This window comes from Molothrus ater, unplaced genomic scaffold, assembly GCF_012460135.2.
Source record: "Molothrus ater isolate BHLD 08-10-18 breed brown headed cowbird unplaced genomic scaffold, BPBGC_Mater_1.1 matUn_MA692, whole genome shotgun sequence".
NCBI classification, from domain to species: domain Eukaryota; kingdom Metazoa; phylum Chordata; class Aves; order Passeriformes; family Icteridae; genus Molothrus; species Molothrus ater.
In genome coordinates, this window is record NW_023416674.1 from 8,966 (window position 1) to 36,104 (window position 27,139).

Consider the following 27,139-nt stretch of genomic DNA (forward strand, 5'->3'; position numbering starts at 1 on the left):
CAGGTGGTGCTGTGAATGCACTGTCTATGGGTGGGTGGCGTGCTGGCTTGCAGGGGGCGGCCACGGGGGCGGGGTTTGGCTGATGGCTACTGATTACTGGCAGCTGGGGTGGGATCCCTATATACTGTATATAGTAAAAAGAAGAAAAACTATATGTCCAGTGCAGCAGTAGGAAATTTCAGGCTCCCGGGGAGTAAATGGTTTGCTTTTTTAAATTATTTTTTTTCTTTTACTCCCTGGGAGCCTGAAATTTCCTACTGCTGCTTTTTTAAACTAAACTAAAGCTAGAAAGGAAAACAAAGCTAGAAAGAGGAGGAGAGAGAAAAGAGAGAGAAAAGAGAAAGAGAGAAAGAGAAGGAGAGAGAAAAGACAGAGAGCAGAGAGAAAAGACAGAGAAGGACAGAGAAAGCAGAGAGAAAAGACAGAGAAGGAGAGAGAAAGCAGAGAGAAAAGACAGAGAAGGAGAGAGAAAAGACAGAGAAGGAGAGAGAAAGGAGAGAGAAAGCAGAGAGAAAAGAGACAGAAGGAGAGAGAAAGCAGAGAGAAAGCAGAGAGAAAACAGAGAGAAGCAGAGAGAAAACAGAGAGAAGCAGAGAGAAAAGCAGAGAGAAAACAGAGAGAAAAGAGACAGAAAAGAGAGAGAAGCAAAGAGAAAAGAGAGAGAGAAGCACAAAGAGAGAGAGAAGCAAGGAGAAAAGACAGAAAACAAAGAAAAAAGGGAGAGAGAAAAGAGTTGGAAAACAGAGGGAGAGAAGAAAAGAGAGAGACAATAGAGGACAGAACAAGGACAAAGAGAAAGAAGAGAAGAAGAGAGAACAGAGACAGAGGAGACAGCGTGAGACAGAGAGAGGGAGAAGAGACAGAGAGGAAAAGACAGAGAACTGACAAGAAGACGGAGAAGAAAATAAAACAGGAAGACAGAGTGAGACAGGAAAAGGAGGGTGGGAAAACTGATGAAGGACAGGAGTTAGAGGGAAAAGAAAGTGGTTAGGATTAGAGTGAAAGTGAAAACTGAGGAGTGGGGTGAAAAAGGAAAAGACTAAGAGCAAAAAACACAAACCCAGGAAAAGGAGAACAGAGAGAGAAAAAGAACCTAGAAGACTGACATTGACAGTTACAAACAAAACAGAAACAAAGGGTTAGAGACAGATGGAGGTTAAGTTAGAAACAGAACAGTAAAGTCAGGAGCAAAAGGAAGAAATACAGTGGAAAGAAATGACAAAACCACACCAAAAAAAGGACAGGAGCCAAGATGGGGGAAGGAAGGGCAGGGGGTAGCTTTATTAGGGGTGACTCAACTTTATTAAAAGAATGTTTTTATTTATACATCAGCAAAATACATGGAAACAGTATATACAAATGCAAGTGCAGATACAATCCAAAGACACACTGGTAAATGTCTAGTTTACATACAGAGCAATACAGGGCAATGCAGCAGCTACAGCAAATGCAATACAGCGCAATACAGCAAAATAATACAGCAGTTAATGCAAATGCAATACAGAGCAATACAACACATACTAACACAATATGATAACCTTTTTCTATTCTCATTACAGGTTGATTCATTGTTACAGGACAGCCAAAACAACAAAAGCACACAGAAAACAACACTCATCTACCATTAACACCCCCTGCACATTACACACAAACTCACCATCCCTCTGATCACAACTGCCAAATTACACCCCAGCAATCATTGCTCCTCAGGAACGTGGTTCCCGGGAGCCTCCAAAAAATCCTCCTGCCTGACGAAAACCCCGGTCCCTGGGGGGTCCACGCCCAAACTTTGGCGATGAACATCGCCTCGCAGACCGACCGGGACCGGGGAAAAAAAAACCCAGCCAGGGGGAAAAAAAAACCCCCCCGGCTGGGGATTTTTTATTCTAAATTTAAAAATGAGTTGAAAAACCTGAAAAGCAAAAGTCATACAAGGTTACAACCCTAGAACCCTTCAACACACACACACTTCCTTCAGCTTACGCACAAACCCACACTAAATCACACCTCGACCGCTCTGCTAACCCTCGGCACACACTCACACCCCTCCTCGGGAACGTGGTTCCCGGGAGCCTCCAAAAAATCCTCCTGCCTGACGAAAACCCCGGTCCCTGGAGGGTCCGCGCCCAAACTTTGGCGATGAACGTCGCCTCGCAGACCAACCGGGACCGGGGAAAAAAAAACCCAGCCAGGGGGAAAAAAAAAAAACCCCCCGGCTGGGGATTTTTTATTCTAAATTTAAAAATGAGTTGAAAAACCTGAAAAGCAAAAGTCATACAAGGTTACAACCCTAGAACCCTTCAACACACACACACTTCCTTCAGCTTACGCACAAACCCACACTAAATCACACCTCGACCGCTCTGCTAACCCTCGACACACGCTCACACCCCTCCTCGGGAACGTGGTTCCCGGGAGCCTCCAAAAAAATCCTCCTGCCTGACAAAAACCCCGGTCCCTGGAGGGTCCGCGCCCAAACTTTGGCGATGAACATCGCCTCGCAGACCGACCGGGACCGGGGAAAAAAAAACCCAGCCGGGGGGGAAAAAAAAAAACCCCCCGGCTGGGGATTTTTTATTCTAAATTTAAAAATGAGTTGAAAAACCTGAAAGGCAAAAGTCACACACACAAGGTTAAATCCAGTCAGCATGCACTCACACATGCAGACAGACATATGCTGTCACTCACACTCTTCCCGTTTACATGCTCGGTGTGGCCCTTACTCAAGACGCTGAAGAACACGCTTCCACGCTTCTTCTGGCTGCCGCTCCTTGACGTCAAATGGTAGATTCGGGGGAAATCGGTAGCCTCGGGGACCTGTGAGACAACAGGAAGCAGTCAATGAGTGGCTATCTGACAGCTAGGACTTGTCCCTGCTCTGACCAATAAATTTTCTACCCAAAACCCCATTAAAGACAGACGAACAGTAAAGTTTTTAAAACTCTTCTACCTAACTCTGACTACATGCCAGGGCAGGGCAGCTCCAAGCATAAGTGGTACAGTGTAAGTACATACAGTATAAACCAGCATAGGCACACGCAATATAAGTATATACAGTATAAGCCAGCATAGGTACACGCAGTGTAAGTACATACAGTACAAGTATATACAGTATAAGCCAACACAGGTACACACAGTGTAAGTACATACAGTACAAGTATATACAGTATAAGCCAGCATAGATACACACAGTGTAAGTACATACAGTACAAGTACATACAGTATAAGCCAACACAGGTACACACAGTGTAAGTACATACAGTATAAGCCAACACAGGTACACACAGTGTAAGTACATACAGTATAAGCCAACACAGGTACACACAATATAAGTACATACAGTATAAGCAGACATAGGTACATGCAATCTAAGCCAGGACTTGAGATAGCTCTCTGGAAGATTAATTCTTGAGCCCGATACCCCTTGGGAGGATGGAACCTATCAAACTCCTGCAGTCACGTGAGGAGGGTGTAAGACGCTCCCTCGGGAAGTCCAAGAGAATGGCGTGGAAAAAAAGACACTACCAAAGCCAGTAGTGAGAAGGAAGACGGATGAGAACATTTTGTCCCTTTGAGGATCTTGCCCCTTCCTGTCTCAAAGAGTAAAAATGTGAAGATGCTGGAATAAGGGATATCCGGAAAGGAACGTGAGTAGAATATGGCCTACGTGGCACGGAAGAGTGCCGATAAAGCGTCAAGACATAACAAGGACCTGTGACATGGAAGATGACGGACACAGACTACATAACACAGACTCAGACAACATAACAGACACAGATGACATAACACAGAGACGAGTGGCAACTGCCTGGCACTGTCCCCTTAGGGACCCAAGATGCGTAGCCCAAGATGAGCCAGAGGCTGATGATGCCAAAGGAAAGGAAGCCCTGTGATGATGGCAAGTGATGATGAAATGTAACTCATCAAAACAAGTTAGTGCCAAAGCACTTAAGAGGATGCTCGAGAGGCTCGGCGAGCCTAGAGAAGGAAGCCGACGGCCGGGTGACCGTGGCCGTAGCTCCGGACGTGAAGGCGAGCTCCTCGGGGGAAAGATCCCTGACGACATCGGGTCGAGGGAGGCGGACGACGCAAAGTACGCAAAGATGTGGAGATGGGTCAGAACTGCCCTGCCCGGCAAAGGCTCTGGCGAGGCTGAGGGGAAACCCTCTCCCTTTACTTCCAGAGAGCCCGCCCCCCTACAGACCTCTCCACTAAGCTGACATCAAATTGCCTCCTGTGAGAGTAAAGGCTATTCCCCTTGTCCCAGCCACTGGCCCCCGACACTTAGCTTTTGGAAGAGGAGCGGGCAAAATCCATCCTCGGTCGGACGTGGACGTTGAGATGCTCTCCGTGTGTGCTTCGGTGCTGCCGTTTCCAAGCTTGGGCTACGAGCCTCCTCAGGGTACCTAAGACAAAACAGAAAACCTGACTATTGCCCTCAAAAACAGTAATTCCTGGGACTCCTCCGCACCACTGCCCCGGCTCACCTCAAATCTTGATTTGACTCCGGAGGGTGCCCGGAAGATACCTGCAAAGAGAAAAGGGACACGCTTAGCAGGCTGCTGTGTAACGCTCACCTAGGAGTCAGCCTGCCCAAACTCCTACTCACCTGCCCTCCTCGGATCCAGGGCATGCCTAGGGCAGCGACAGCACCTGCAAAGAGACAAAGCGGAAAAGCATGCTGAGATACTGTGAAAACACAACCTCCCAAATCTGACAAGGATGCCACACCGATACCTTAAGCTCTCACCCACCTGGCATAGGCATGCTTGGCCAGGAGAGATGGCAAGTGGACCACCTAAAATAAAAAAAAAAGAGGAGATGCTTAGAGCTGCACCAAAACTGAGACCTCAGCAATAACAACTGCTTCTGTATGTTATTCAATGCTCACCTCACCCACTCGGCCTTGACTGCTGCTCTCAGCCTTGAGTTCCTAAAAAGAGAGACAAAGAACAATGCTGTAACAGCCACCATTTATGCTTCCTCTGCAGAGACAAACAGTGACTGACCTGCTCGGGGCAATCCCCTCACCTGGGATGGGGGGCTCTGCCCTGGATTTTATCCTTCTGCATCTGAAAGAAAGTTAGGACAAGAGTCAAACGGTTGCAGGATAACTTAAGAGCTCCAGATATCTTGTGTCCATCTAGAGTCCAACTACACCCCACATTACAAACTTCAAGTCCCCGGGACTTCTCCTATTGCACCAGGCTATGCGGCAGGGCAGAGCAGCCCCGGCACAAATGTGTGCTGACACCCGTGACACAGGACAGGACGTGACAGACAACGGGGACACAACACGGACAGATATCTCTGGGCAAGGAAAATGGCTGCGAGGACTGAGAGAATGCAAAAGGAGATGACCGAGGGGAGACCGATGGTGAGCTGATGAGGCTCAGAGAAACCTGGAGGAAGAAGATGCTAACTGAATGATTTATTCCAAGAACTGCAAAGATGGATGCCCGAGAATCCTACGGCCAGAAGCCTCTACCTGCCCTCACGTTCTTTCAAGTCCTAGTCCGCCATAACGGATCCTGGCGGGGCAGAGCTGTCCACACAGCTCAGAACAAGACCTGAAAGGACATCTGACCGGATGCTTCTAAAGAGACAAGAGACTCTGATGCCTGAGCTCCCGAGCCAAAAGTTCCATGGCTTGGCTGCCAGGCCGAGGAATGCAGAGATCGCAGATGCTAACAATGATGCCAGGGTTTCTGACAGGCCCCTCAAAGGCCTAAGGTAAAGGACATGACATATCCAAACAACACATAACACACAAAAGACAAGTGATACGATACACACCGGGACTGCTCTGCCCTGCGCACCTCAGCACTGTGATCAAAAGTCAGGCTTTGCTTTTATGGGGCCTAAGGGGTCGCCCCATGGAGAGCCCCTATCACCAAAGTGGACTGAAAAACCCCTCCCAGTAATTCCCAAACCAGCCCCCTGCTTTCATCCCCTCTCTGGGTCGTGGCCCTCTACTTATCTCTCGCACAGCTGGTGCTGTCAGTCTCAGGTGTGAAGAAAGGCCACCTCGTCAGCCAGGAAGGTCCTGCTGGCACCGGGCTGGTGTCTCTCAGACAGCTGTATTAAAGAAAACCAAACATCAGTGCCCGATCTTGGCAGCCCATCGGCCAAAACCCCACAAGTCTGCTACTCACCATGCTCCTAAGAACGCTCAGCTCCTCGGGCCGCACGCTTCGGGCACGCTCGGAGACCGAGGCCGTCGTCACAGGGGGTGCCTGGGTTAAGAGGAGATGAGGTGATTGGGCATGGCTGAAAACTGAGGGGACCCTCGCTCCTCCTCCCTACATCCCCGACTCACCGCAACTCCTTGGCAGCTGCCCAAGACCACCTGGATGGCACCTTGAAATAGAAGAGTTCAGGGCTTCATCACCAGGTCCTGTAACGCATCCACAGGGCTCACACGGGCAGGGAACCCGGTGCATCGGCCGGCTGGTGACGGGGGCTTGGCAGGCTCCGAGTGGATTGTCTAAATCACAAAAAAGAGAATGGAAGCTTAGAGCAGCACCAGAAACTGAGACCTGAGCAATAACAGCTACTTCTCTCCACTGCTCACCTTGACTGCTGGTATCCAGACTTACTTCCTAAAAAGAAAGACAAAAAACAGAGCTGTAACAGAGTCACCGCATACACTTCTGCTGCAGAGACAAATGGTGCCTCACCTGCTCGGGGGAAACCACTCACCCGGGATGGGGGCCTCTGGCACACATTTAATCCATCTGAATCTGAAAAAAAAGTTAGGACAAGAGTCAAACTGTTGCAGGATAACTTAAGAGCTCCAGATATCTTGTGTCCATCTAGAGTCCAACTACACCCCACATTACAAACTTCAAGTCCCCAGGACTTCTCCTATTGCACCAGGCTATGCGGCAGGGCAGAGCAGCTCCGGCACAAATGTGTGCTGACACCCGTGACACAGGACAGGACGTGACAGCCAACGGGGACACAACACGGACAGATATCTCTGGGCAAGGAAAATGGCTGCGAGGACTGAGAGAATGCAAAAGGAGATGACCGAGGGGAGACCGATGGTGAGCTGATGAGGCTCAGAGAAACCTGGAGGAAGAAGATGCTAACCGAATGATTTATTCCAAGAACTGCAAACATGGATGCCCAAGAATCCTACGGCCAGAAGCCTCTACCTGCCCTCACGTTCTTTCAAGTCCTAGTCCGCCATAATGGATCCTGGCAGGGCAGAGCTGTCCACACAGCTCAGAACAAGACCTGAAAGGACATCTGACCAGATGCTTCTAAAGAGACAAGAGAGTCTGATGCCTGAGCTCCCGAGCCAAAAGTTCCATGGCTTGGCTGCCAGGCCGAGGAATGCAGAGATCACAGATGCTAACAATGATGCCAGGGTTTCTGACAGGCCCCTCAAAGGCCTAAGGTAAAGGACATGACATATCCAAACAACACATAACACACAAAAGACAAGTGACACAATACACACCGGGACTGCTCTGCCCTGCGCACCTCAGCACTGTGATCCAAAGTCAGGCTTTGCTTTTATGGGGCCTAAGGGGTCACCCCATGGACACCCCCCCACCTCCAAAGGAGACTCAAAAACCCCTCCCAGTAATTCCCAAACCAGCCCCCTGCTTTCATCCCCTCTCTGGGTCGTGGCCCTCTACTTATCTCTCGCACAGCTGGGGATGCCGGCCTCGGGTGCAAAGAAAGGCCACCTCGTCAGCCGGGAAGGTCCTGCTGGCACCGGGCTGGTGTCTCTCAGACAACTGTATTACAGAAAACCAAACATCAGTGCCCGATCTTGGCAGCCCATCGGCCAAAACCCCACAAGTCTGCTACTCACCATGCTCCTAAGAACGCTCAGCTCCTCGGGCCGCACGCTTCGGGCACGCTCGGAGACCGAGGCCGTCGTCACAGGGGGTGCCTGGGTTAAGAGGAGATGAGGTGATTGGGCATGGCTGAAAACTGAGGGGACCCTCGCTCCTCCTCCCTACATCCCCGACTCACCGCAACTCCTTGGCAGCTGCCCAAGACCACCTGGATGGCACCTTGAAATAGAAGAGTTCAGGGCTTCATCACCAGGTCCTGTAACGCATCCACAGGGCTCACACGGGCAGGGAACCCGGTGCATCGGCCGGCTGGTGACGGGGGCTTGGCAGGCTCCGAGTGGATTGCCTAAACCTCAAAAAAGAGAATAGAAGCTTAGAGCAGCACCAGAAACTGAGACCTGAGCAATAACAGCTACTTCTCTCCACTGCTCACCTTGACTGCTGGTATCCAGACTTACTTCCTAAAAAGAAAGACAAAAAACAGAGCTGTAACAGAGTCACCACATACACTTCTGCTGCAGAGACAAATGGTGCCTCACCTGCTCGGGGGAAAACACTCACCCGGGATGGGGGCCTCTGGCACACATTTAATCCATCTGAATCTGAAAAAAAAGTTAGGACAAGAGTCAAACTGTTGCAGGATAACTTAAGAGCTCCAGATATCCTGTGTCCATCTACAAATCCCACCTAGAGTCCAACTACACCCCACATTACAAACTTCAGGTCCCCGGACTTCTCCTATTGCACCAGGCTATGCGGCAGGGCAGAGCAGCTCCGGCACAAATGTGTGTGCAGACACCCGTGACACGGGACAGGACGTGACAGCCAACGGGGACACAACACAGACAGAAAGCTCCTGGCAAGGAAAATGGCTGTGAGGACTGAGAGAATGCAACAGGAGATGACCGAGGGGAGACCGATGGTGAGCTGATGAGGCTCAGAGAAACCTGGAGGAAGAAGATACTAACTGAATGATTTAGTCCAAGAACTGCAAACATGGATGCCCGAGAATCCTATGGCCAGAAGCCTCTACCTGCCCTCATATTCTTTCAAGTCCTAGTCCGCCATAATGGATCCTGGCGGGGCACAGCTGTCCATACAGCTCAGAACAAGACCTGAAAAGGCATCTGACCGGATGCTTCTAAAGAGACAAGAGAGTCTGATGCCTGTCTGAGCTCCTGAATCCAAAGGTCTATGGCATTGGTGCCAGGCCAAGGAATGCAGAGACCACAGATGCTAACAATGATGCCAGGGCTCCTGACAGGCCCCTCCAAGGCCTAAGGTAAAGGACATGACATATCCAAACAACACATAATACACAAAAGACAAGTGACATGATACACACCGGGACTGCTCTGCCCTGCGCACCTCAGCACTGTGATCACAAGTCAGGCTTTGCTTTTATGGGGCCTAAGGGGCCGCTTCATGGACGCCCCCATCTCCAAAGGAGACTCAAAAATCCCTCCCGGTGGGTCCCTACCCTGCACCCCGCTTTCATCCCCTCTGTGGGTTGTACCCCTCTACTTATCTCTCAGACATCTGGGGATGCAGGTCTGTGTCAGGTGCAACAGAAGGCTGCCTCAACATCTGAGAAGTTCCTGCTGGCACTGTGGTTCAACAACTTCCTGTTGTTTCTTAGTCAGCTACATGAAGGAAATGCAAATATTAATGCATGATCAATGCAGCACACTGGCCAAAACCCAACAATTCTGCGACTCACCGTTCTCCTAAGAATGCCCAGCTCCTGGGGCCGCACCCTTCGGCCGCCCTCCAAGGCTGATGCCATTATCACAGGGTAAGCCTGGGGTAAAAGGAGACGAGGTGATGTGGAATTGCTGAAACCTGAGCGGACCCTAGCTCCGCCTCCCTACTTGCCCGACTCACCGCGACTCCTCATCCAGTGCCCAAGGCTACCCTGGTGACACTTTTAAATAGAAAAGGCAGACGCTTCATCGACGAGTCCCGTGATTCTTCCACAGGGCTCGGGAGAGCGGCACACCCGGTGCGTAGGCCGGTGGGTGACGGGGGCTCGGCATACTCCGAGTTGATTGCCTAAAGCACAGAAACAGGAATGGATACTTAGAGTTGCACTGGAAAGTGAGACTGGAGCATTAACAACAAGGTGAGCTACTCAATGCTCACCTTGCCCACCTCATCTTGACTGCTGATATCCAGCTTTACTTCCTAAAAAGAAAAAGAACAGAGCTGCAACAGAGTCACACTTTACACTCCCCCTGCAGAGACAAACGGTGACTGACCTGCTCGGGGGAACCTCCTCACTCGGGATGGGTGGATGGATTTTGCCCTGGATTTTATCCTTCTGCGTCTGAAAGAAAGCGAGGACAAAAGTCAAAGGGCTGCAGGATTACACTCCCCCTGCAGAGACAAACGGTGACTGACCTGCTCGGGGGAACCTCCTCACTCGGGATGGGTGGATGGATTTTGCCCTGGATTTTATCCTTCTGCGTCTGAAAGAAAGCGAGGACAAAAGTCAAAGGGCTGCAGGATGACTTCACAGCTCCAAACATCTTCTGTCTATCTAGGAATATCATCTAGAGTCTGGCAACACCCCACAAACTGCAACTCCCTGGGACTTGTCCTCTTGCAGCAGGCTATGCGGCAGGGCAGGGCAGAGCGGCTCCGGCACAAATATGTGCGGACACCCGTGACACAAAACGCGACAAACAGGGGGACGTCAAACACAACACATTATGCTTGTGGTGAGGGTCTTGAGGGGAAAAGGCAAAAGGGACCCCAAAGAAACACTAGGTAACACGGTACACCGGACAACACGACGGGGACCGGAACTGTTCTGCGCTGCCCGCCTGAAAGCTGCCATCAAAAGTAGAACCTCTCCCTTCAGCTGTCCTAAGAGGCCCCTTGGAGGAGATTGCTTTTCCCTCTGCTAATTTTTAAATCTGTCCCAGGAACTCCCAACCCGCTGCTCTCCCATTGTCCCATCTCCAGGCTGTGACTCTGACTTATCTTTTGGATGATCAGTGATGAGGATCCACATTGCACCTGAAATGAGTCTGCCTCGGAGGGCCCCGTGATGGCCTGTTAGACTCGCGGTCAGCTACAATAAAGAAAAACAAAACCAAAGTATGAGTACAGAGTTATGTGGGCCAAATCCCAGCGAGTCAGCTACTTGCCCTCTCCTGAGTGTGCCTGGCTCCTTCAGGCTCCAGCTTCATCCTGATTCCAAGGCTGTGGCCATTATTGTGAGTGGCACATGGGTTAGAGAAAGGCAAAGTTAAATGGCATTCCTGTGAGTGCAGTGGATGACCTTGTGTGCTGCAAGACGTGTGAATGCCTCTGCTAGGCTTCTGAAAAGCCTTGGGGTGGGGGGGCCTCAAATAAACACCCTTCCTCACCCTGCTGCCTTCAAAATCACCCCCCCAACAATAACTCCTAACCGGATACCTGCTCACCCTCCCTCTCTTAGTCACAATCCTCAACTCACCTGAAGCCTCAGTCTCAAACATCATCTTGGACACTGGGCAGATGCCTCTTGTGACACAATGAATCTGCTGAAAAAAGTGTCGTAGCTGACACAACCTGGAGTCTCTGGAAGCTGCACTCCTCCTAAAAAAAATACAAAACAATATAAGAACAAAACCAGAAATTACAAATGCACTTTACCACCCCTAAACACAAAACCCAAAATTGTGAACTTAAATATGCCCTGTATTCTATGCTGTTTTCTTCACAGTATCTTCAAAGCCTCTGTTGCTTTAGATGCCCAGAAACACCTGCTGAAAACAAGCTGAGATAAGCTGAAAGAGCTTCTTCACTGAAATGAGAGGAGAGCTCTTATCCCAGCACCTCCCAGAGGGGGAATGAAGGCCCTGAGCAAAGGCTGGGGTTAATATACCCCTGATGGTGCCCGCCTCTCGTTCCCATGGCACCCGGGAAAAGGGAGGGGGCGAATCCCACCGGGTATAAAAACCCTCAGAGCAGCTGCTGCTGTTTGGCTCCTCTGACTCGAGTTCAAGGGGAGTAAAGGGCTTGTTATAGAAGAAAACTCTTCTGAAAAATAACAGCACTTTCTTTTTTTGCAACAACTACTTGGAGTTAATGGGCAGAAAACGGGTAAGAAATAAAAGTTTCTGTTCAGGCAGCATATCTAGATAAATTGGGTGATTTGCTGTTAACTTACATAATTATTCCTTAGTGGCTACTAAGTAGTAGTTCATGTGTGACTATGCTGGGTGGAAAAGAATGCTTATGATATGAACAGTCTAAGTCTCCTTGGGACCTCTAATTAGGTCTATCAACATTATAAGTAAAAATAAGATAAATAAAAGCTTCCCAGGCAGTGTAAGGGTTAAGTGCATGCCAGGTGTCAGGCTCACCCTGCTCTGAGATACTTGGTCCTATGGCACAGAAAGAAGGGCCCTGAAATACAGTTTTAAACCCTTAAAATGCTGAAAAAGGCAGAGCTTCCTTCCAGTGAATCCCTTAAACAGAGGCAATGGGGCAGTTACCTCTACTAAAACGAATACAATAACAAATAAATAGTTTCTGCCCTTTAATTTATTCTCCTTAATACTGGGAAAAGAGGGATTTTCCTCACTTTAGATCTCTCCAGTGATGAAAAAAAGAGGGATTTTTCCCTCAGTTCAAACTCTTATGGAGAGATAGCTGGGCTTCTCCCTCAATTTAGGCCTCAGGACAACAAAAAGGGGGTGGCTGCCCTTAATTCAAATCCATAAGAAACATTTCCAAGATTTTCCCCTTCTACTTAAACTGGAAAATAATAGAAAATGAGGACTCCCTGTCAATTAACACCCCTAACAGCATAGAAAAGGCAGGGATTCTTTCAACTGAGACCATTAAAATTGCAGGGGAAGCAGACTTCCTCCCAGTTTGAACACAAAAAATAAAGGGAAAGGATGCTCTTTCCCTTTTTTCTAAACCCTTTTTCTCCTAATAACCCCTCTCCTTTCTGGGAGTGCTGTGGAGGGTCTGGGGGCTCTGGGGAGGGACTGGCACAGTAAAAGGGGAAAGTTGAAAGCCCTCTCCTGGAACCCCACGTGCTGCCTGGCCTGCTCAGATGCTGCCCCTTGGCCAAACGGCTCTTCCCTTGGCATTTTCTCAAAGTGTTGCTCTGTGCCCGGGTGGGTCCAGCTGCTCCCTAGTCCGTGCTGGATGCTCCGACCGTAGTTCCTGGAGGGACCCTTGGAATGCCCCTGTTAGCCCCTCTGGACTAGCGGCTCCCTGTGCAGGTGTGCCTGGGTAACCCTCTGAAAGCAGCTGGGCACACGGGGGGGCTGCTAGACCTTGGAGTGGGGTTGAGGTGAAGAAAGGTCCTGTGAGGAGTTCCTTCCCCTGCACAGCCCTTCGTCTGCCCCTTAAACCATGGGCTGCCAGACTTTCCTTTCCAAGGAAATTAACCGTCTTTCCTCTCTGTGTGCCCGTGGCCGAAACTGCGATTCGGCCTCCAAAACTGCAGAGAACGATTTCTCGCGGACCGCAGCTGCCGACGCCGAGAACTCTTGCCGCCCTTGGAGTGCCACGTGCCTCCTGCGAACGGACGTCGACGCGCAGCGGGGGTGAGTTTGGCTTTACGGGGAAGAGGGCCGGCGCAGGATTTCTCCGGGAGCAAAGCTGCCCCCACCGAGAACTCGGGCAGCCCTGGCACTGCCGAGCACCTCCTGCAAACTGGCGTCGGGAGACACGGGGGGTGAGTTTTTCTGTGCGGAAGTTCTCCCAGACCAAAGCTGAGAGCATCTAACCCTAACCGCAACAACTTAGCTGGGTCTAAAGCTTACAACCTTCGGACTGGCAGCGTGGGACCCGACCCGCTGTGCCGCTGCTGGCCCCTTGCTCAAGCATTCCACTGCAGTCCTAAAACTCTGCCTTTTCTGAGGGTGTTTCCTCTGACCCTGACCGTAATCTTCAAAATATGCTAAAGACTCATAAAATGGCTTTGAAAAAGCCCCAACAATACCCTAAGAAGTCCCAGAAAAGTCCCTTCCAAAATCTCCTAAATACCTTTAAAAGTCCTGGAATAAAAGCCTCACAAAGACATGCTCAGTCTCCGAACTCTACCTCTCGCTGTCTAGCCCACAGATGTCATCCCTACCTTTTCTGTCATTGTGCTGCTGTGTGAGGGTTGCTGTCTGGTCTCGCTGTTAGGGTTGCTGCGTTGTGCTGCTGTTGGGGGAAAAGGCTGTTTTTAGGGGGGCTGCTTAGGCTGAGGTTAGGGCTGGGGTGAGGGGTGGTACAGCTGTACCCTGTACCCCTGATCTCCAGTGGACTGTCCAGCCCTCAAGCCCTCTCCCTTTACCCCTCAACCGGTCCCTCTGCCCCCCAGCCCTCAGCTCCTGTGTGTCACCCTTGACCCCTCTCCTTTGCCCCTCAGCCCCCAGCTTCTCTGTGTCACCCTACAGCTGCCCCTGCCACCCTCAGCATCTCAGTGTGTCACCTGCTGTCCCCTCTCCCTGTTCCTCCCTCAGCTCCCAGCCTCTGTCACCCTCAAGCCCCCACAGTGCCCCTCAAGCTGCCCCTCAGCCTCCATGTGTTGTGCCATGAAAAACCCTAAAAAAACCTAAAAATTCCCTGAAAAACTCCTAATCTTCAAAATGTCCTAAAAACCCCATGAAAACCTAAAAACAGCCTCAGAATGCTGTTAGAATACACTGGAAATACCCTACTTTTAAAAAACCCCTAAAAATCCCCAAAGAACCTTTAGAAATCCGTAAATATACCCGAAATAGTCCAAAAAGAGCTCTAAAAGTACCCCAAAAATCCTTAAAATGCCCTGATAAGACCCTAAAAAAGCCTAAAAATTCCCTCAAAAACCCTAAAAATACCCAAGCCCTAAAAAGTCCTCCACATCCCCTCAATAGTCCTAAAAAAGCCCCAAGAACACACAAAGCCCCCCCCAAACAATTCTTAAAAGTACTAAGAAAGCCCTTAAAATACCCTAACAAAATCTTTTAAAAGCCCTGAAAAAGCCCTAAAAGTATCCTAAATGTTCCCAGAAATTTCCTGGAAAACTCCTCCAAAAAAGCCCTAAAATATCCCTTTAAAGCCATGAGAAAAACCCTAAAAAAAAACCCTAAAAAACTGCTCAGCCCCCAACTCCTACCTGTCACTCTCTAGACCACAAACATCATTGCTACCTTTTTATTAGGGTTGCTGCCTGCAGCTGCTGGGAGACTTCTGGGGCTGTCCCAGCATTGGGGTTACTGCCTTGTGCTGCTGTTGGGGAAAACTAGGGTCCTAGGGGTGCTCTTTAGGGTGACCTTGGGGTTGGGTTGAGGGCTGCTGCACCTGTACCCTAACCCTACCTGGTACCCTGTGTCTTTGTTGTACCCCTAACCCTCGGTGTGAGCTCTCCATCTGTCAAGCCTCCCCCTCCTTGCCCCTCAGCCCGCAATGTCTGCGTGCCACCCCGAGACCTCTGACATTGTCCCTTGGCCCCCTGGCCTCCACCATGCACTCTCCACCTGGTTAGGGGTGGTGTGAGGGCTGGTTCACCTGTCACCCTCAAGCAGCCCCCACTTTGCCCCTCAAGGCATCTGCTCCCCCTCACCCTTTTCTTGTCACCCTCAAGTTCCCCACTCCCAGCATCTCTGTGCCACCCTGGAGCCCCCCAGTTGCTCCTAACGCCCCCTTCTGCCTCTCAGCTCCCCCCATCCTCTGTGTCACCCTGCAGCCCCCTCCCCTCAGCCCGCAGCCCCTTGTGACACCCTGCAGCCCACAGACGTTGTCCCTGCCTGTCTCGCCTGGGTGTTGTCCTGATGCGAGAGCTGTGCCGTCCTCCGAGGGTTCGGGCTCCTGCGTGCTGCTGGAGGGGACTCACGGGTGGGCGGTGGGTGAAGTAATGGATGGAGCGGGAGGTGTGGTGGGACGGGTTAAGGGCGGAGTGAGGGATGGAGCAAGGGCGGGCTGGAAAATAGAGTAGGGTTAGGGGCAGAGAAGAGAGAAGAGGACGCAGCAACAGGGGGCTGAGGTGGGGAGGTGAGTGTTAGGAGGAAGCGTAACTCCGTAACTCCAAGACCAAGTCTGCAGCCAACGAAAACTCTGAGTGACCTGGGAGTGCCGAACGTCTTCGGCAAACTGATGTAAGGAAACTGGGGTGATGAGTTTTGTTTCCCGTAGAAAATGGGTGGCATTTGTGTCTGTGGGCCGGCACCCTGCCCAGGACCTTTGATCTCGAGTGGGCTGCCACCTCCTAAAATTCCAAACATCGCAGGTGAGACAGGGGGTTGGAAATTTTACTTGGGGTAGAAACCAATTTTGGATTTAGCTGAAGTCTGCTGGTGAAACTTCTGTAGTCTGTTACCCGGTGTGCTTGCAAAAAGGCCTGCAGAGAGAACAAAGGAAGTTCGAGGCTACTGCTGGAAAAAGAGAATCTGGGTTACGACCGAGTGCACGGCCTCGTCCCTGTGAGAGTAAAAGTCTGAGGTTTTGCTGGCAGTGTCACTGAGTGCTGAGGGGTCCCCTGGTCGATAGGGCAACTCGGGAGGGTTTGCTTCAGGCTTTGCTTGTGAAAGGTGTGAGAAAAGCAAGCAGCTGTGAAGCAGATGAGCCCCCTCTTGCCTGTTGAAGTGTTGCATAAATCAAAGATAAACCTCAAGGTCCCTTCCCACCCAAGCCATTCCGTGATTCTTTGCCCTGGAGGCAAGGGTGCACCTGTCACCGCATTTCTCTTCACAGAGAAAAGCAAGGCACAATTCTTCCCAAGAATATTTATGGGATTCACATTCTCTGAACCTCAGAGGAAGGAAAAACAATTCTTATCTCATTTGCTGTGCCTATGTTTGTGCCGAAGTAGAATGCAACGTGGAGATTGTTCACCCAAAGTGATGGTGTTTTGTTTCCTTGGCCTGTCAGGGCCAAGTGTGTGTGTGTGTGTCGGGACTGTTGGGTGACAGTCATGAGTTGTGTGCGGTGTGTGTGGGGTTGAGTACTTGGCAGATTCGGTTTAGATGTAATGTAATATAGTATAATAAAGCAATTAATTAGCCTTCTGATAAGGCAGAATGCAGATGGGAAATAGTTGCACATATGATATTAAAGGACACGTGAACCACCTTTCTGTGAGACAAAGACACAAGACTTGGCCCATCCCTAACTTAGGACACAGCTAAAAAATAATAGATGAAATAATTTTTAACCTATTTTTGAAGAACTCTCTAAAACTAATGGCAGATGATATAGCTATTTTATCTGGCAAGCTTCCGTGCAAAATTTCCTGTTGATGCTGGCTCAGATGGATGGAGATTTGGGAGGAGGGGGAAGAACAAAGTGCCACGGGGCTTTATTGGATGAGCCTTGAAAGGTTTCTGCAAGCTTCTATTGCAAGGTTGATGAACCTTGTGTTTGTTAACTTCAGTTTTGCTCAGTGTTTTAACCCTGCTTTATCTCCTGTGGTCCAGATGACACATTCACACATCGTTAGAAAATTCAGTGGGATGCTCTTCAAACATGTGACTTTGCAGCAGTGAGGGCAGAAACTTGATGGTTTTACCTCAATCTATAGTTTTTCAATATTGCTATAGAAAGTGCTTTTCTGTGAAATGTCTACTTTGGTTAGATCATGCAAATTTAGTGCTGGCTGCTACTTCCATAAGATGAAGAGTAAGAATAACTCAGGAATGTTTCATCATTTGTCTCTGCACTGGTCAGAAATGGTAATTTGAGCTCAAATCTACAGAAATTTAGCAAAAGAAGTTGGACACTCAGAGGATAAAAATAGAAAAAACTGCATTGGAAGGATTTTTCCAGCTAGTGAGTGAGTTTCTACCTGTAGGAGCATCGGGGGGGTAGCACGGTCGGGACGGACGGAGACGAGAAGTCATATTGCTATAAGCTGGGTGATATGGGGTGACCTTTAAATGAGGGCCGTCTTCTCCTAGGAAATGAAAGAAGGAACAGGTATCCATAGTTAATGAGCCTAGGATTTCTAGCTCTTGAAGGTCAGATTTATCAGCTTTAGAATTATCAATATAAGTTTGGTGTTTCTGGCTGGGAGTTGGGAGATACGTGATGATCATCATATGGCCAATATTTATCAGGAGTAACATTATCAAAACCCATTGGGAAAGGTACTCCAACTAGACAGGTTGAAAAAGGTTTGTCAGGGCTTGTGTCAGATAGACGGATGGTATCGGAGCCTGCAGACCTGGCTAAAGCAACCCAGACATTCGTCTTTGGTTGATTGACAGGTAAAGCTTCTGTTTGTGCTGCCTGTGCGACTGCTTGTGCTGTTTGAGCTGTAGGAGCCCTTTCAATTTTTTCTCCTAGAGTTTTTCCAAGTTCATTTGCCTGGATAATTGCCACTTGCTGTGGACTCCCAATTTTGTTACAGGCATCCATCATTTCAGGCACTGTGGGTTTTTCTTTTCCTAGGGCTTTGATAACTCTTTTACATTCTGCATTGCCATTATTTTCAATAATGTCCCGTATCATTATTGGGCAAGCTATATCATCGCCGCATTGTCTTTCTGCTCCTTGCATTACCTGGTCCACAAATTTGGTAAATGATTCAGACGAGTCTTGCCTAATCAGATTATAGGCTTTTTCAAAACTTTCTGCAGGCTGAATTTGCAAAAAGGCTCTGCGAGCCATCTTTTTAATGTCATCTAACGCTGTTTTGGGTAAATTAACTCGATTATCATTGTGAGCATCAGGAGGGTCACCAGTCAGCTTAGACATGACAAGGGTACGAAGGTCTGCATCGGTACTCTGTCTATAAGTGGCTTGCATCCCTGTGAGCAGTCTTTTCCATTTGAGTTCCCATAGCATATATTGTGAGTCTGTGAGAATTATACTAGCAAGATTTTTACAGTCATTTGGTGTGAGTGTATGTCCTTTCAGGGTACTTTTCAGCAGTTGCTTAAAATATGGGGAGCAGATACCACGTCCCTTATTGCTTTTCGCACTTCTTTTATCTCAGGAGGTGGGATAGCCACCCGTGTTCTAGGACTGGCGGCTTGCTGGCTGAATGGCACAGGCATAGCTAGAGGATTTAGACTTTCTTCTTTGCAAATCTGGCCTCTGACTTCATCCTAGTCTGTTAGTTGAAAATTATCAAAAGATTTTTGTGAGTTTTCTAATTTGGGATTAATGCTGATGAATTTTCAGTGTTTAGTGCCTCTTTTTGGGTCAGAAATCTGTCCCAAACACTGGGGGGACTCTGGAGCTGTTTGGGAACAGTTCTTTTTCGAAATTCTTTTGTGTTGGATCAAAGGGTAGGCATTTGCAGGGTAAAGACCCTGGAAATAATTTGGCAGATCAGGAAGCTAAAGATGCAGCAGAAAATGGAGTTGAAGGAGTTAATATTAACTCCAAATGAGGAAAAATTGGAAATTCCAAAGTTTAGGGAAGCAAAAAAAAAAAAGTGAATTAAAACAAGATAGGTGGCAAAAAAGATAAATGGGGGAAATAGAAACATCCTGATGGTGAAGCCCCTAAAACAGTTACTTTCAAGAGATGATGGGTTAAAGCATAGAATATAAAGCAGTTATGGGAAATATTCAATGTTAGGAAATCACATAGAGCAATAAATTGGGTAAGGTATGGAACACAATGACAGGGAAGAGATAAGGACAGACAGTGATAAGTTCAGTGCATTTCAGAGCCAAGAAGAACTGCTGGGTAAGGCACGTTTAAGGCCAACATGTCAAATTGACCCTGAGACCCTTGCCAAGGCCTGGAGACTAAGCCAACTACACCGGGAATTGACCAAATTTGGGGAGAGGTTCAAAAGTTTAAAGAGGAAGACTCCTCGAAGCTGATGAAGGCCGACCGGAACGACCCCTGAGAAGATCCTCAAAAGAGAAGTCCCCGCCCACACTCCGCCTACACCACTCCCCATATGTATATGCATGAATATGATGTAATCCCAAACCTAAAACTGTATAAAAGGTACGCTTTTGCTGTAAGGATTCAGAAATCCCATTTTAGGATTTCTCCGACGTCGTAATAAAATACCTCCTGCTTATTTGACTGAGTCTTTTAAGCAGTAATTTCTCGCCTTTTGGGGCAAAATTCGGCATCAATGGAAGACAGATAATAAAATGCTTACTAGGGAATAGCAGAGGACATGTATCAAAACACCCAGTGGGATACTCAGGCTTTGTGCGATCATTTTTTTTAAGGAACTATGGATGCATTGCGATTTTTGGAGTAGAAAAACAAGTAACTGAAAGATGTATAATTTGCCAAAGGATAAATAAAAGGGTGGTGATAAAAACAACATGAGAAGGTCGTGAGTTAACTCGCCGACCATTTCAAAGTATCCAAGCAGAAGTTTGCTTTGGTAAGCTCTGGATTTATTTGTAAATACCGTTTAATCCAGGAAAAAAAAAAAGGATATACCACATGCTGGGCAGGAGGGAGATTGTAAGAAAATAACATTTTTAAAGGCAATAAAAGAAAAACGGTGAAAGTATAAGGCTGGGAACGAAATATTACCTCATCCATTCCCGTTTGTTCCCCGACTCGTTCGCGGCTGCCCCAGCCCCTGTGCCGGCTCCGGCACGGTCCGTCTGTCCCGGTCCGTCTGTCCCGGTCCGTCTGTCCCGGTCCGTCTGTCCCGGTCCCGGCCGCCTGGCCCGCGGCCGCTCCGCTGGCCGTGCCGGCGGAAGGGGCGGGGGGTCCGTCCTGCCGTGTGCACCGTGGGTACCGCGCTGACCGCACCGAGGGGGGGTCCCGTCTGTCCCGTCCCCGGCTGCCCTGACTCTGCTCGGCTCCCGCCGCTGCAGCCGGGGTCAGTCCCGGCTTGGTCTCTGCCGGATCAGCCGCCGTGAGCCACGTGGGGCCGATCCACGCTGCAGCTCGGTCTGCACCGGAACAGCCCCTGGGACGATCCCGGCTGCAAACCCCGCCTTTGGAGGACCGAGACCCTGAGCGGTGCCGATCCGCTCGGGCGATCCCGGCTGCAGACCCCGCCTTTGGAGGACCGAGACCCTGAGCTGTGCCGATGCCCTCGGACAATCCCGGCTGCAGACCCCGCCTTTGGAGGACCGAGACCCTGAGCTGTGCCGAGTTCCCCAGCTGCCCTGAGCTCCGTTCCCTTGGTAACCACAGCTACCGGCTGCTCAGCGGAACTCTCTAAAGGAATCACCTTATCAAAACACTAAAAGTTCAGGTAAAAGAAAGCCCTCTCCTGATTCTTCCTAAAAATACGGGAGAAAAGCTATAGAAGATAAAAATCCAAAAAGAATGGGATAAAGGGATTAGTCTATTTCCATTAAAAGAGGCTCCCATAGGAGGGGGCGGACCAGGGTTTGGAAATGCTCCTTTGACTTCGTCTGAGGTCTGAAATTTTAAGAAATAAATAAAAGAGATACTTGGAGGATCCCATAGGCATAGCTGAAGAATTAGACCAATTTTTAGGTCCAAACATTTATACTTCAGAAGATATGTGGTCTGTAATGAAAATAATATTTTTCTCAGGAAAAAAGGCAATTAATCACAGCAGCTGAAATAAAAGCTTAGAAAAAAAGATAATCTACGGAGACCCCCAGAGAAGAAAAAATGCCAACTGTACCTCCTGAGTGGGGTAAAAATAATGAGGAGGGGAGTAAACACATGAATAATTATTGTAATTACATAATCAAAGGAATAAATGCAACAGCATATCAAAGGTGAAATGCAAAAAAAAAAAAAAAGGTTTTTAAGGGACAGCTTTTCGAAGGGAAAGAAGAAACTGCAACTAAATAGATAAACAAACTTAAATAGGAAAATGGTCCTAAGTAAGCAGAAGATCTGAAAATCTTTAAAGAGATGGGCACAGAGGAGGAATAGGGAGGTCATAAGCTCTAATTTTCTGGGGGGGACAAATACCATCTGGAGCCTGTGATAACTTTAAAAGTGGGTCCCCAAGAAGAAGAATTGGAATTTGTAATAGACACAGGGGCAGAGAGAACCTGCCTGTTAAATATTCCAAAAAGTTATAGTGTGAGCAGACATATAGTGAAAGTAACAGGGGCAAAGAGGGAAAGTTTTACATTTCTGCTCATTAAAGATGTAGTAATTGAGGGAAGAAACTAAAGTTTGGATGGGAGATGTCTTATTGGTCCCAGGGGCAGGTAGCAATTTATTGGGAAGAGTCTTACAAGTGCAATTAAGAATAGGAGTTTTATCAGAAAATGGGAAAATGACAGCTAGAGTTTTAAAATTATTTAAGAGAGGATGAAGAAAAAAAAAAAACAACAAAAAAGTTTGAAGTGGGGAAGGAAATAGGGGAAGATTAAATATCAACCCCATAAGGGTTACAATTGAGAGAGAAGATTGTCCCGTACGTGTACGTCAGTATCCTGTATCTTTAGAAGGACGGGAAGGTTTGAAGCCAGTAATAGAAGGACTAATAAAGAATGGGGCATTAGAACCTTGTATGTCTCCTCATAATATCCGTATTCTCCCAGTAAAGTCTGATGGGAGTTATAGACTAGTACAAGATTTAAGGGAGGTTAATAAAAGAACTCAGACTCACTACCCAGTGGTAAAATATCTTAGACACTTAATAAATAAAAGTAGCTAGAAAACCAACCATGAGAAAATTGCAAGAATTTTATTCATTCTCCCTCCCTCTTCAAAGACAGAGATCAGAAAATTACCTAGATTATTGAAATATTACAGATTGAGGGGTACGCACAAGTAGCAAAATTCGTGTATGAAAAAAACTGACAGGAGATGATATAAAACAGACCAAAGAAGATATTGTTAAATTAAAAGAATTAAGTTAAAACTAGCCTAAGTACCAGTGTTAAGCTTACCTTTGATAGAAAAATCCTTTATCATTTATACATAAATACAGAAAATGGAGTAGCTCATAAAATTTTAATTCAAGAGTAAGGAAGAGTAAAAAAATATCTAGTAGCTTATATATCAAAGATGTTAGACTCAGTAAGCCACAGCTAGCCAGTAGGTATTTAACAGCTACTGCAATCCTAGTAAAAGAAAGTTGTAAGCCTACTTTTGGAAGTAATTTAGTTAGGTTCAGTTCATACCATGTGAGGTGTGTTGAATCAAAAACAACAGGTAAGAAGAGAAGAAAGAGAGAAGTTGAAGTAGGGAGGTGGTTAGCAAACTCTGAGATGTTAGAATGTAAAGTGATGACATCTTGGTGCTAGAAGAGAGCAGAAGTGTGAATGCGGGTTTTTTGCATGAAAGGGAGGGAAGTGTCTCAATACACGGTTGTTAGGAGGTTATTCAATGCCGAACTGAGCTCCAGAAAGGGTTTAGCAGAACGGGCCCTCCTTGAAGGGAAAAGAGGAGAAGTTGACTAGAGAAAGGAAAAGAATGTCAGGAGCACCTGGGGACGCCAGGTTTGGGGTTGTCAAGGTTGGGAGGTGTCTGCCCGCTCCCTACGAGCGGCGGGGTCTCGAAGGCTGCGGCAGGCACCGATCCATGGAGGTGACCCGGCGGCGGTGCTGGCAGCAGGGGACACACGGGTTTGCCGGCCAGGAGCGGGCTGGCTCCGTGGCGGAACTGCCGGGGGGGCTCCCAGGCTGCTGGGGTCCCGAGTCGAGGATGGCAGTGTCGGCCCCGGTAAGTGGGCCGAGAGAGAGAAGGAAAGAGAAAGAGAGGGCAAAAGGGACCCAAGGCTGCCCCCAGGGTCCCCATGCCTGTGGCTGCTCTCCCCTGCTCCGGCCCTGCAGCCAAGTGGCAGCATGGCATTGACAGCAAGGCCGTGAAAAGAGCAGGAGGGGGGCTAGCATTAAAAGATAAAATCAAAGCAGAGATTGCTGACTCTCCAAACCTCACAAAGTGGTTTGTTTTTCTTAAGTAAGAAGGTTTTTGGTTTTTTCTTTTGTGTGTTTTGTTTGCTGTTAAAAAGAAGTTTTTTGGTTTTTGTTTTTTTTTTCTGAAGAATGGGTTTGTAAGGCTAAAACAATTAAATGCTGCCCAAAAAGTAAAAAGCAATAGATGTGATACATCTCATGTTAAAATTGGTCTAGCTTTTCTTATTTAACTAACTGTAACTCACAGAAAGAAGAATTTGCGTCTGCAGCTATTAGCACAGCTGGATAGAAGAAGAAGAGGCTGCTGTGGAAAAAGCTTTTAGCTAAACCCAGAAAGTTTGGAAGAAAAGTGAATTGTAAAAGTTAATGCAGTATTATCTTTCTTTTATTACTATGCTATTAAGAAGTCCTTTCCAGGTACTACTGAAGCAACAATCAGAATCACAGAAAGAGGGTGAATTCATGCCAGCAGAATCAAAGGACTTGTGAAGGAACCTGAGGAATGGACTGTTGCATTTAAACCAGGTGATACCGAACTGACTTTCCAATGGGGACTGAGTGGTAATAGTTTGGCAAAAGCCAAATGATCCAAAAAATGTACAAAGAACAACACTGAATTAAGAGTTAAGATGATGCTTATACCACTGGTTTCAAGCCCTGCCTGGTTTTATTCTGGTCATGCCTGAATAGAACATCTCCTTAGGGGAGGAATACTCCAGATAGAAGGATCAAGCCTGTTTTTGTGTTCTGACCTTAGCCTGAGAATTGTACAGGGGAGAAGGGGAATTACCATTTCCATCAGTAAACTTTATTTGATTCATTCCAATACTGGACATGCTAGCTGGGTTATAAGTAAATGCTTGAATTGTGAGAATAATTAGTATTGAAGTTCACAACATTTATGCTCTTATTGCAAAAAGTGTTAAAGTAATAACTTAGCTTTGTGGATGGGAATTATTAGTGCCTGGTGAATGAGAGATACCTGAAGAACGGTAAGAGACCACAGTTAAAGGGTGTTCAAACCAATTTGCCTGGAAATTATTTAAGAGAAAGTGAGAAGGAAATAAAGGGCAAGACCAGATTGGCCTCTGTATTTTGCCACCGAGAAGATCAAATACACCTGCTGTGGGTTGCAACCTCACAGGCCTGGGAGGTGGGAGTATAAGGCATACTGGAGCTCTGTTATTCCTGTTTCTGGCACTACTTTGTTCTCTTTTCCCTTTCAGGATACCAGCAAGATTGTGTCACAAATGCTGCAGAAAGCATCACGTGGAAAGAAACCAAAGTTCCTCTTTAATTACACACACCTACGTCAACAGCCACTGTTATAACCCATCCAAATTAAGAACCTGTAGGCAAAATGGAGTAAATTATTGGATTACAAGAAACTTAGGAAAATGTGGTAATAGATTTGGAATTGAATGTTTAAAAGGAGAGAGATGGATTTGTTTTAAATTTAATCTTGAAGATATGGTTCAAGAAGATTTGGTAAAAAAAACAAATAATAAACGAAAACGTAAAACCAGCACAGCAATTGAATCTGTGTTGACCCCAAATAATCTATTGAGTCATATTACAAGACTCCAAGCAGTTATAGAAATGATAGCAAATGGAGCCGCCCAGGCATTGGAGTTAATATCAAGTCAGCTAAGCCAAACAAAAACTGTACTGTATCAGAATAGGTTGGCTTTACACTATTTATTGGCCAAAGAAGGGGGTGTTTGTGGAAAGTTTAATATATCAAATTGTTGAAAATTGATGAGCACAGAAAAGTCATTCTAGAAAAAGCAAAAGAAATCAAAGAAGAAAAAAATATATATGCATATAATAACCCAGGTACCGGTCCAAAAATTAGAAAACAATGTTAAAACCTAGCTGGTAGGGTAATGTATTAGAAGAAATTAAGATCTTTCATTTTATGTGTTGCAACTATTTTTATATTTCTTCCTTGTGTAATCCCCTGTTTTATTTTGCCCGCATAGTCCAGAAGATGCAAGTAGATAAGAAATATTGCTCAAGCCAAATGATTTACAAAGAATAAGAGTGGGGATTGTGAAAAATGCAGGTATTTTATGATTGGCTTTTTGGAAATATTAAAATGAATATTATATGTGTTGTGTTAGAAAGTAATGCTGTATTAATTCTCTTAAGTAGTGTGTTAAATATAGTTACAGGTTACAAAAACTGTTAAAATAGAAACGATGCTATGTAAGATACTTTTTTTAAAGAAAGGACTTGCAGTGAGATAGCGGCCACAGGGCACCTGGATCTTTCAGAGAAAAAGAATTTATTGCCCTCTTATCAGAAGAAACAAACTTCTTCCTGCCTCCAAAGCGCTGTTAGGATTAGAAGGAAGAAGTGGATGATGAGCAGACAGAATCCTGTGTTTGAATGGAATTTATGCACCATGTATGAAGTGTATGACTCTGCAACAGGCTATTGCTTTTAAGGGTTAATCCTTTGTTAATGGGGGTCCTTTTTCAGGCTCGTGCTGCCCAGAAAAAGGTACCTGGACGTCCGTAACTCTTTGTTTTTGTTGTCTCATATTGTCCTAATTCAAATTGTCCAAATTATTATTACTCTAATTGTTTTACTATTTATATAACCATTTTATTACTATTAAACTTTCAAAAATTTTAAAAGCAAGTGATTGGCATTTTTCACACCAGTCTCTTAGGTGAAAATTATCAAAAGATTTTTGTGAGTTTTCTAATTTTGGCATTAATGCTGGCGAATTTTCAGGGTTTACTGTCTAATTTTGGGTCGAGAAATCTGTCCCAAACACTGAGGGGACTCTGGAGCTATTTGGGAAGAGTTCTTTTTTGAAATTCTTTTGTGTTGGGATCAAAGGGCTGGCATTTGCAGGGGCAAAATAATTCTCTGTCTGTCCTGTATTTATTAAAGCAGCTGTCATATTCCAACCTCCTCCTCCTCCTCCTCGCACGGTTTGTGTGCATGGATGTGGCTGTGCAGACGAATCGTGACACAAAGTAGTCCCACTGGGTGCTAGGAGTGTGGAAGGCGAAAACACGGAGGCACATCAGGTATCGGTTGTGCACGGTTACGCGCTGCACTGCGGAGGGATCTCTCGGTGCCCGGCAGAGGGAGAGACGCGGAAGGATATATGCAAGGCGCTGCAGTTTTCGCCTGCTGTGGTGCCGTGTACAGACGCAGTGGCGGCAGAAGTGGCGTGACAGGGCACAGGGATGCCGGCTGTGGCCGGACAGCGGCACGCAGCGGCTCGGAACCGGGACCGGGCTGTACCAAAGCTGCGGCAAACGCAGCGGGGGGTGGCGGCGGGGCTGTGGAGATAGAACTGCGCATGCGTGCGGCTGATCCCGGAAGCAGCGCTGTGGTTCGATGAGTCGGCGCGGAGTGATATCGCTGGTGCGGGGGTTGTAGCAACTGCGCATGTGTGGGTTCCGTCACTACCGCAGTGCGGGCAGTCATCATGGCGCCGGGCGGGCCAGGAGGTGCGGGAGGTGTCAGAGCTGGGGGAACGGGAACGGGGCTGCGGCTGCGGCCGTGGAAGGGAACGCCGGGACGCCCGTGGTTGCAGGAGGCGGCGGAGCCACGCCATCCAGCAGCTCTGAAGCGGGAGGGTGCGGTGGGGAAGGC

General features: G+C 47.5%; 4 long non-coding RNA genes across 6 annotated transcripts; 1 reads left to right on the forward strand and 3 right to left on the reverse strand.

Annotated features, from left to right (window-relative positions):
* Positions 1–1,299: 1,299 nt before the first annotated feature.
* Positions 1,300–9,070, reverse strand: LOC129047118 (uncharacterized). Of its 3 annotated transcripts, none has more exons than XR_008509085.1 (13): positions 8,376–9,070; positions 8,248–8,275; positions 7,993–8,160; positions 7,829–7,909; positions 6,703–7,751; positions 6,575–6,602; positions 6,156–6,487; positions 5,032–6,078; positions 4,892–4,933; positions 4,755–4,798; positions 4,610–4,653; positions 4,488–4,528; positions 1,300–4,406 (listed from the first exon to the last, which is right to left on the reverse strand). It is a non-coding gene; the product is annotated as an uncharacterized LOC129047118 (long non-coding RNA). The 3 variants fall into 3 exon arrangements; XR_008509084.1 differs by having other exon boundaries at positions 6,156–6,236; positions 6,320–6,487; positions 7,829–8,160; XR_008509083.1 differs by having other exon boundaries at positions 7,829–8,160.
* Positions 9,071–9,118: 48 nt separating this feature from the next.
* On the reverse strand, positions 9,119–10,139 carry LOC118701171 (uncharacterized). Its single transcript, XR_004982419.2, has 4 exons — positions 10,073–10,139; positions 9,957–9,998; positions 9,535–9,866; positions 9,119–9,457 (listed from the first exon to the last, which is right to left on the reverse strand). It is a non-coding gene; the product is annotated as an uncharacterized LOC118701171 (long non-coding RNA).
* Positions 10,140–10,316: 177 nt separating this feature from the next.
* On the reverse strand, positions 10,317–14,050 carry LOC118701173 (uncharacterized). The gene is made up of 3 exons (XR_004982421.2): positions 13,903–14,050; positions 11,278–11,399; positions 10,317–10,890 (listed from the first exon to the last, which is right to left on the reverse strand). It is a non-coding gene; the product is annotated as an uncharacterized LOC118701173 (long non-coding RNA).
* Positions 14,051–20,930: 6,880 nt separating this feature from the next.
* LOC118701172 (uncharacterized) lies at positions 20,931–26,442 on the forward strand. The gene is made up of 2 exons (XR_004982420.2): positions 20,931–24,046; positions 24,748–26,442. It is a non-coding gene; the product is annotated as an uncharacterized LOC118701172 (long non-coding RNA).
* The last annotated feature ends 697 nt before the right edge of the window (positions 26,443–27,139 follow it).